The sequence below is a fragment of the Camellia sinensis genome, chromosome 7 (assembly GCF_055761805.1).
Source record: "Camellia sinensis isolate YWXY chromosome 7, ASM5576180v1, whole genome shotgun sequence".
In the NCBI taxonomy this organism is placed as follows: Eukaryota; Viridiplantae; Streptophyta; class Magnoliopsida; order Ericales; family Theaceae; genus Camellia; species Camellia sinensis.
The window spans coordinates 62,041,798-62,052,153 of record NC_138967.1 but is presented as its reverse complement, the minus strand read 5'-3'; the positions used below and the strand labels follow the sequence as shown (position 1 = coordinate 62,052,153).

Genomic DNA, 10,356 nt, shown 5'->3' with positions numbered 1-10,356 from the left:
GCGCTTTGACATGGGTTCCTCTCCCTTCCTGTTTGCACCCGGTAAAGTGAGAATGGGTTTCTCTCCCCTCTGGCTCGAGGTTTGGTAAAGTTTGGCACTTTGAAATGGGTTCCTCTCCTCTCCGGCTCACTCCCGATAAAAGTGGGTTGTGGTAGTTATGGCTTGACGAAGCCGAGGTCTGTTGTGTGTTAATTACGCATAATGTATCTTCATACTTGTGTTGTGATGAAAAGGGATGCATTATTGGCTTTCTATGCATGTGACTGGTAAAATATGGTAATGCGTGTTGACACTTCTATTGTTGCTTATATATATGTATTTGTGAACGTTCATTTTATGCTTGTGTTTAAAGCCATAATATATAGTAATTGTCTTTGTAGCCGTAATGAGTTGGAATGTAGAACGAGTATATTGTTTAGATCGATCTTAGGAGATCGTGGTAATGTGATGAATGGTTGAGATTTCTTTAAATGCAAATGAAATGTTTTGAAAGGTAAGAACTAATCTTTTGTTTCTTGTTATGTTAAAAAGGATCTTTTGAAAAATTGTATATATGTAAGTATATTTTGAAGTATGAAATGTCACATATCTTATATACATATATATACGTAGAGCATTCATGATCACAGCTATCTATATGTTGCTATTGTTTAGGATTTTTGGGATTCCTACTAGACCTTTGTGTTCATCCCACGCTGCTAATCATTTTTCAAGTATGGAGTGAAGAGTTGCTCAAGACTTGAAGTTTATTAATTGTTGGCCATGGGACTTTTAAATGCAGGCGGAATGCCAATGTATTTTAAAAAGGGTTAATCCCTTTTATATATTTCGTTATTTTATAATTGATGACGTAACGCCTATGTGTGTGTATTGTATTACATTACATGTACACGAGAGAGAACATTGTAATTTATTTCTTCCTAAATATCTTTGATGTTTATTAGTATTGAAATGGATTGATTTAAAGGAAAAATGTAACATTATCCAAGTAATAAAAGTTGGGGTGTTACATTTCTAATATCCTTGACGTAGAAAACATAACCAAGTTCGCCCAAAGTTAGTTGGCCCATTGTCGTCTCTTAAAAATTGAATATGGGAGTTGTGTGAAAGATTAAGAGTGTCAACAATATATGAGAGAGAGAGAGAGAGAGAGAGAGAGAGAGAGAGAGAGAGAGAGAGTACTATTTAACAAGCTTCAATATTATAAAATTATAAGAAAACAATTTTAAGGATCATTTAACAAACTTCAGTATCATAAAATTACGAGAAAACAATTTTTAAGGAAATCACTCATAACCAACCCACTTGTTTATGCTATCTATTAAATCATATTTGCTTAAAGTTTAACAAATAGATTCATGGGTTCTCTGTTGTTTATTTCTCTAGTTGTTGGGATACCAGAACTAAGCTTGAAGATGGTCTACCACCTTCTTATCTATTTGGAATGCCTTGGCAAGAACAGCATCAGAAATTGAAATATCTAGAAATCTCCTAAATATTGATTTGTGATTATGTATCAATTTTAATGAGTAAATAGCAATCCCAATCAAACAGTCAATGACAAATCAATACAACGATTTAACATGGAAAAATCACAATTGGAGTGCCTCCAATTGTGATAAAAAAACCAAGGGCAAAAGCCACAAAATAATTCACTAAGAAGACATAAAGGAATTACATAAGTGTACTCTCAATTACTTAGCGAATCCACGCCCAAATCGAACCGACCCCTATGTGCCTCTTCTAGCCCCGTCTTCACCTCAGAATTTTCTTGTCCAACGTTGAATCTACAATGCTGATGTTGAATCACGACGGTGAGCCACTCCGAAATCGACCAAAGCTTTTGGCTCGAATTCCACGAAATCTACTGAAGAACAACACTCTCTTTTGTATTGAACGAAACAAACAATCCTTTGATGTATACTTTTCAAACTAGATTTAAACTCAAACAAATGTCAAAGAAACTAGCAAAGAAGCCCCAGATATAAACCCTAATATCCGAGAACAAGATCTGGAAGCCGTAACCTTAAAATCTGACCGAAACACATATTTATAGCAATCTGTTCCGCGATGTCCGCTCGAGCGCAAGAATGGCCGCTCGAGCGGACTGGCGCTCGAGCACAGGAAATTCTGCTCGAGCGGAAAAATGCAACTCCCAATACTTTTGCAGGCAATCAAACTTCTGGAACCAAAGATTCTCCGCTCGAGCACACAAATAGCTGTATGAAAGAATTAAACACCACAAACTTCTTTGCAAGGCACAATTTGGGTTGGATTTGCATCTAAAACTCATAGCCTCACTGAAATAAAAAGATCGAATACAATTACAACTGAAAAGAGTTGTGTTAAACAAAATTGCCAAGAATAAAACCTAATAGAAATCATTGGATTCGACCCAAATACTGCATTGGCAACTGTAATGGTTCTGGGGTTTTGGCTACTTAGGGCGGCAAGAGCTACTACATTGGTCTTTCTATTATTAAATTGAAAGTGAATGAGACCCTATGGGAACACAAAAACATCTCCTGGGTACAAGACCTTTGTGAAGAGACAGTTGTCAGTGTTGGAGGTCACGAAGCCGACGTAGAGAGTTCCTTCCAAGACCACGATGACCATAGTTGCACGAGGGTGCGTGTGGGGTGGGTTGAGGCCATAAGGTGGAAAATCGATTCGAGCTAAGGAGATGCTAAGAGTATTAAGGCCTAGTATTTGTATAACGTTTACGGGAGTGACCTTCGATCCAACTAGGTTTGATGCGTTCTGAGGAGTAAGGAGGCCGGAAAAGAAGAAGTCATCGACTATGGCAAGCTTTGGGTCATTGCAGACTTTGCCATTCACGAACACTGCATGCAAAGGAAATGGAGTTATGCTTTAGTTAGGATTGGGTGAAAGAAAGAAAATGTTATATAAACTAATCAATTTTCAATAACGTTACAATAATGACATCAAACAAGTTAAACCTTGGTCCTTCACAAATTAAAACAATTAAAATGATGGAGACCAAAATGAAACATATCATATATTTTGAGGACCAAAAGTGTAATTAACTTTTTTTTTTTTTTTTGGTGGCTAATGTGTATCTTTTGTTCATAAAATACTGCTTATTTTGATGACGAATATAGACGATGTCAGCGAGGGAGACAACTTTAATCCATATTTAATACTTTGAATATGAAATTAGCACCACTAAAATATTGATTGTCAAAATGACACAGAAAGATTTTTACACAGTGAAAAATACAATTAATCAATCAATATTTGACTTCAAAATGGAAAACTGAAAACTGAGGTTTTAATTATTATCAAAATACAATCGCTTTAAATAATTTTGTCACTAAAATTATATTTCAAAATCTAAGACTTAAGTTTGGAATGCACGAAGTTGAGAGAGACGAGTATAAAATATACCAGCAGAATTATTGATAGCAACACATAAATCTTGTACAGGACTAGAGTCAGAAGCAGATACAAGTGAAACCAAAGCCATGATGCTATGGTTACAAGGATAAAGTGGGTGCCTATTGTAATTGAAGAAAATTGGAATTACTATGACTAATTGCTTGAAGGAGGAGATAGATATCTAGCATGGAAAGCGTACCTATTATAGATAAGAGTAGTTGAATTTTTCATTCCAATGCCAATGAGAGAAGAATTAACAAGTCCTCAATCGGTAACATTTTTCATCATTCACCATTTAATTCAAGGACAAACCGTTCTTCAACAACTAAACCCCATTCTCATTTAATTTTTTCTAGCTGCTTATTGAAATGCTGCTATTGACTTTTCTCTTTCATTTTTTTAAATAGTTTTTATTATTATTATTATTATTATTATTATTATTATTATTATTATTATTATTACTTTTTAGAGAAAATATCATTTTGTCCCCCAATTTTTTACGCATTTTTTAATTTGACCCCCAGACTTCGATTAATATTAATTTTACACCTAAACTTTCAAAATTTTGATTAATTCGGCCCCGGCCGTCACATTCCGTCTACAATTAGATGGAATGTGCTGATGTGGGGGTAAATTGATTTTTAAGGTATAGTTTGAAGGGCAAATTGATATTTAATTTGGGGGACAAATTGATTTTTAAGGTATAGTTTGGGAGGTAAAATAAAATTTCTAATAAACTTTGGTGCTACATCAGTACATTTCGTCCAATTGTAGAGAAAATGTGACGGCAAGGCCAAATTAATCAAAATTTCAAAAATTTAGATATAAAATTGATATAAATTTAAGAGGCAAAATGATATTTCCTCTATCTTTTAAATGGACAATTTCAACAACACCGCACTATCATCTACCATCAGTTTTTATGAATAAGTCCTAGATGTGCATAATCATCTATAAAATATTAGTATCCGACTTTTTCTTGTGTCTTGTAAAGATTGATTCATGAAGACAAAAAGCAAGGAGCACAAACAATATTCTTGAAGAAAGAGAATGATTAGGTCAGCATAATTTAATCATTTGATTCAAAATTAAAGACATTTGGATATTATCAACATCTGCTTTAAATATTATAATTTATATCTCAACTTATTAAAATATCTTTTGAATAAAGAAAAAGATCACTACAAGAAAAAACACTTTTGGCGACTAAATTTTTAGTCGCCAAAAGTCCTCTTTTAGTCGCCAAATGTAGAATTTTCACTTTCCCCGACTAAATATTTTAGTCGCCGCTGTGGTCGCCAATATACGGTCGCCAATACCTTTGGCGACTAAAGATTAGTTAGTTGGCAATATATAGGTCTTCAGCGACTAAAGTTTTAGTCGCCAATAGTCGATTCCATTTGTGAAATTATACATTTAGCGACTAAAATTTTAGTCGCCAATAGTGTTTTTTTTATTTTTTATTTATACAATTGGCGACTACTTTTTTCGTCGGCAATTGTCACTGTTTTTGGCGACCACAGTATTTTGTCGCCAAAAGCATTTTTCAAAAAAAAAAATTGATTACCCATTGTGCCTCAGCATCACCCACGCTTTGAACCTGCGACCTCCAAGCTCCAAACCTTAACGACACACGCCACCCCACTATGCCACTCAACCATCACATTAATATAATTGCAACTTATATTATTTATATATTACTTTCACCAGTATTAATACCACAGAATATATATATAATATATATAAATATAATTATATATATTCAAATATAATTTATGTTAAAAATAAATTATTATTAAAAAAAAATTTATCTCACTTTTGGCGACTAAATCCATTATTTATTCGCCAATTCTACAATTTTAGGCTACTAATTAATTTTGCAGTCGCTAAAAAAAAATGTTGCGCCTAAAAACACACCTTTTGGCGACTAAATCTGTTTTTAGTCGCCGAAAACGTACCCTTTTGGCTACTAAACTGAATTTTAGTCGCCAATACTCAGTTTTTAGCTACTAATTTTTTTTTTGTAGCCAAAAAGCTTCACTTTCAGCGACTAATCTGGTTTTAGTCGCCAAAACACCTACAATCGGTGACCAATCTGCTTTTTAGTCGCAAAAACCAGCACCTTTGGCTACTAAATTGTTTTAGTCGGCAAAAACCATCACTTTTGGCGACGAAAATTGTGTCAGTCGCTGAAACCCATATAATAGGCGACGAAACTGATTTTTAGTCGCCAATACATATACATTTCGCTACTAAATGGTTTTAGTCGCCAAAAGTCTTCATTTTTGTCGACTAAAATGGATTTAGTCGCCATTTGTGCAACTTTCAGCGACGAAATTCATTTTTTTAGTCGCCATTGGTGCTTTTTGTTGTAGTGGATTAAAGTTTTACAATATTAGGATATTCTTTAATATTGTGTTTAGTTGGGGAATTTGGAAAGAGAAAGAAAAAAGATGTGTGAAATTAGATGAAATGAAATTATATTTTATTCACAGTTTACCTACATTTTCTCTTTCCCTTTTCAAATTCTTTCACAAATCTCTCAACCAAACACAGCAGAAGTAATTAGATTCACTAAGACATTTAATGATAAATCATTATCCTTTTGGGACCAAATTTTTTGTGTTAACAAGTAAACCCTTTCGGGGTTAAGTTATTTTGTCTCTAAAGGTGCATTTAATAGAGACATTTTAAAATTTTACTACTAAAAGACATTTTTTTGATTTTTTGAGATGACCTTTCAGTGACTATCACTGCAACAAGAAGAATTGATCCTCAATATTTTAATCCTATGAAATTCCACAATTTTGTTGTAAAATATCTATTAGAATCTATTTTAGATAATAAAAATTGAAACCAAACAACAAAATATAAGTCTTGTAAATTAATAATTTGAATCATATTTATTAATCTGCTCAATTAAATATGTTCTTAAACGAGAGTTTTGAATACGTCACTATACTTCCAAAGGAGCCAAGGCTGTTCACCAAGGAGAGCAAATTGAAATTTCTACCCGTGTGCTTCAAATGAGGTGACATAGCTAGCATGTCATACGTACCTATATCTCTATATATAATAATGTCTTTTTATCCAGTCTTCTTTTCTTTGGTTGCCTTGTCTACTTCCATGATGAATGCTTATTTGACATCTTTGATTAGGTTAAAAAAAATTATCATTTTGAGTTATATCAAAAAGGAAAATACATAAATGGGTATATGTTAGAGATTATTTTCATAACAACTTGAAGGACTATATAGATACATTCTGTGAGTTTTATTTAAAATATAGATTGTTTATTGTGACTCTAAAAATTATAAATACTCTTTTGTCAGAATTTGTCATTTAATAAGTGTTGAAAATTGGGTCGGGTTTAAAATTCATACCCGATTGGGTCACCCGTGGTGGCATGACCCAAGACCCATAAAGAGAGATCCAGTCAAGTTGGACTTGGATTAACTTATCCTGAGGATAAGTGTGATTAACCCACTATCTCATCTCTTGAATAGATAGAGTTATGGTTGGTTATAAGTCTCCCGCATAATATACGTATTGTTTTTGGGAGAGTAATATTTTAACCCTATAGGTAATCAGTATCTTTCTCTCTCGCCTAGACTCTCTATTCTTTCTCTCTCCATAGAAACACATAATAGCCTTTGTACTGTGAATAGTGTGAGTAGTTCTCTAGTAATTCTATTCTACTGCTCTGAATTGTTTGAAGACATCAATAGAGGCACGTGATTCATCCCCATGATCCAAAGATTCGGTTTGAGCATAAAAGGTATGCCTGATTACATTTATTTCCGCTGTGTAATATTTCTTATTTTTCCTACAATAAGGTTGACAGAAAATATAAAGTTTCTAACTATCCTTCCATACAACAATAAAAATATATGATTAAAAGCATCATTAAAAGATCGTCTAATATTTTCCAATACAAAGCTTATAATAATAATGTATTTCTAACTAGTCTTCTCTTCCATGGTTAGCGTATTTATAATTTACCCTATAATTTTTGAGTTAGCATATTTTTTCTTTGAAAAATTGGTCTAAAATCCCTCTCAGTAATGGGAGAGGTCTACAATATTTTTTTTTGGTAGTCTAAGGTCCTTCACCCACACCCATATATCACACCATCTCTCTATCTCTCTCTCTCTCTCTCTCTCTCTCTCTCTCTCTTCCGTCTCTGTATTCTCTCTCTCTCTCTATATATATATACATATACCAATTTTCCATCTATGTATTTTCTATTTGAAATTTCAATAAAAGAAAGGCCGCCGATTACTACAACTATTAGGAATCATGTGATTTTGATTGATGCACTGTGCCTTGGTTCATGGGTGACACATAAATTTTAGATTGTGGTTAGGTTTGGGTTTGGGTTTGGGATTGGGATTGGGTTTGGGATTGGGGTTGGGATTGGGTGGAGGAAGGGGTTGTGGGGATTTTGTTGTGCAAATATGTCAAACTGTTTAAGATATTAAGCCCAAACCATCGTAAGAAGTGTTCGTTTTGCTCCCCTCAGAATGTTTATGTTTACTTGTAGCAAAACTGTATGATATTGGAAGAAAATAGGAAAACATATATTGTCCTTTCTTTTTGGCAATTTCCTCCATTAATCTTTGTCCACATTTCCTGGTTCTAATTAAATATTTCTCTTTTTATTTTTGTGAGTTTAAAAAAAGAAAAACTTTGTAACAAAAGGATTGTGAACATATTGCCCTTCCTTTTTGGCAATTTCCTCCATTAATTTGTGTCCACATTACCTGGTTCTAATGAAATATTTCTCTTTTTATTTTTTTGAGTTTTAAAAAAAGAAAAACTTTGTAACAAAAGGATTATGAGTCAACTTGAAAGATGTTAAAGACGAGGTATAATTTTTGAAAATAGTCAAACAATGAATTTTCTCTAATGACATTATATTTTTTCTATAATTTTCTCATGCATTTGAATTTTTACTGATGACATTAGGCTTTGTTATGTGATTTTATTTATAATTTTCTTCTGCATCTGAATTTTCTCTAATGACATTAGATTCACTTTACTTTATGTGCTTGCCTGATCTTGTTGAAGCTAGTAGTTTGGTTGAAATAAATTTCTCTGCGATTTCTTTGCTATTAGTTTGGTTGAGATGAATTTTCTCTGGTATTTCAATTTATATTATTTATTTGATTTTCACTAGTTAGTTTACTACATGTGATGAATTTTCTCTGGAATCCGAATGTCACGCCCCACTTTTTATTACTCGAGTTACTATTACCAAGTCATTAATATACATTCAATTTCAAAGTTAGCATACAGAAACTCATTATATTTACAAGAAATACATGAGTAAGGATTCTCTCATTCGAATATAAAAATGAATGAAACATGAACATAACTAAATGAAATGCCCTCAGGCTTACATCATTTAAATCAAGAAGAAGGGTTTGACCTTTTTACATCAATGGCATTCGGCCTACACAAAAAAGGCCCCGTGGTCACAAATAAGAAAGATCCATGACCTTGAAGCACTTCTTGAGATACACCGGAAAAAGATTAACAATGTGGGATGAACATAAAGTCCAGTAGGGATCTCAACATGATCCTCAACAATAACAACTTACAAATAGCTATGATCATGAATGCGAATCTCATATCATATAAATAATGTGATGTTTTATAACCAAAGTATACTTACATAATACTTTTCTAAAAAACATTCAGTCTCAACAACAAAACCAAGTTTCGCTTTCCTTACCCATCTCCCATTTCAAGACAATTGTTACTCGATAACCATATTTTCCATTTGTAACAAAAGACCACGTAATATCCCCTTTATTTTTTTTTTGAAAACACGTTTATTAAATCTGTTTTCCTCACGTTATTCATAACCCAAATATAAACATGATCTGACTCAAGATTTAAGGAATACCTTCAATAGAATAACTTATGATGGATACTCCCTCAACCACTCTCTAGCACATCTAAGTCTACATAAACACCTCTACTCAACATATGAGACAATTTACCTTACAAAATCACAATTATCAAAACACATGATACACACAATCAAACTGAACAACAACGATAAATAACCCCTGCTCTACCTGCCCTTAGCACGGTAAGTCAATGATACACCCCTCACAACAACATGCCAATTTACCAGATACCAGCTAGAAGGGAATGATACCTCTACTCCATTTCTCCAGGAGCCAGCTGGAAGGGAATGGTACTTCTGATTCTCAACACAGCCAATTCTCCAGGCGCTAGCTAGAAGGTAATGGTACCTCTGATTCTCAGCGCATTACACATCTTTCAACCATCCTTTCAAACCACATTCACAGATAACAAAAGTGTACTAGAGTCACATAATCATAACAACATTCACAATGTCATCCTCTACCGATGACCAAGGACAAAACCTCTAACCGTATATATATATATATATATATATATATATATATATATATATATTAAACACATAATATCATTAGCCACTTCACATGAAACTTTGGGTCCAATTATACAATAGTGAAATAAAGTACATTTGTGATTCAATCTCAAGTAAATTTTTCGAAATTTGCAAAATGTTAGTCTTCCATTCTTCCATTTCAAAATCAATTACCTATTCCTCCACATTAATGTTCTCCATCCTTTGCTTCAATCCATTTATTTCATCACACCAAAACATAACTAACTCAATTTTCATCATTTAAAATAAGGGATTTCAATCATGGCTAACGAGGTTGTGATTTACACAATTTCTATTTAACGGTAGTGCACCCGAAAATATTCTAATCTCATGATTAAAATTTCCTTTTTAACAAATAACCAAAAAAAAAAAAACATGAATTGATCGTGTTTAAGTGTAATCAATCCAACACAAGTCAACATTTCAACCCAAAAACCCAATTTATTCTTAATTCAACTTCCAAATCATTAGTCTCATTTCTTAAACTCATGACATCATTATTTTAC

General features: G+C 33.1%; 1 pseudogene; it reads right to left on the bottom strand.

The window, feature by feature from the left end:
- Window positions 1–1,403: 1,403 nt before the first annotated feature.
- LOC114267529 (putative germin-like protein 2-1) lies at window positions 1,404–3,487 on the bottom strand (annotated as a pseudogene).
- Between the last annotated feature and the right edge of the window lie 6,869 nt (window positions 3,488–10,356).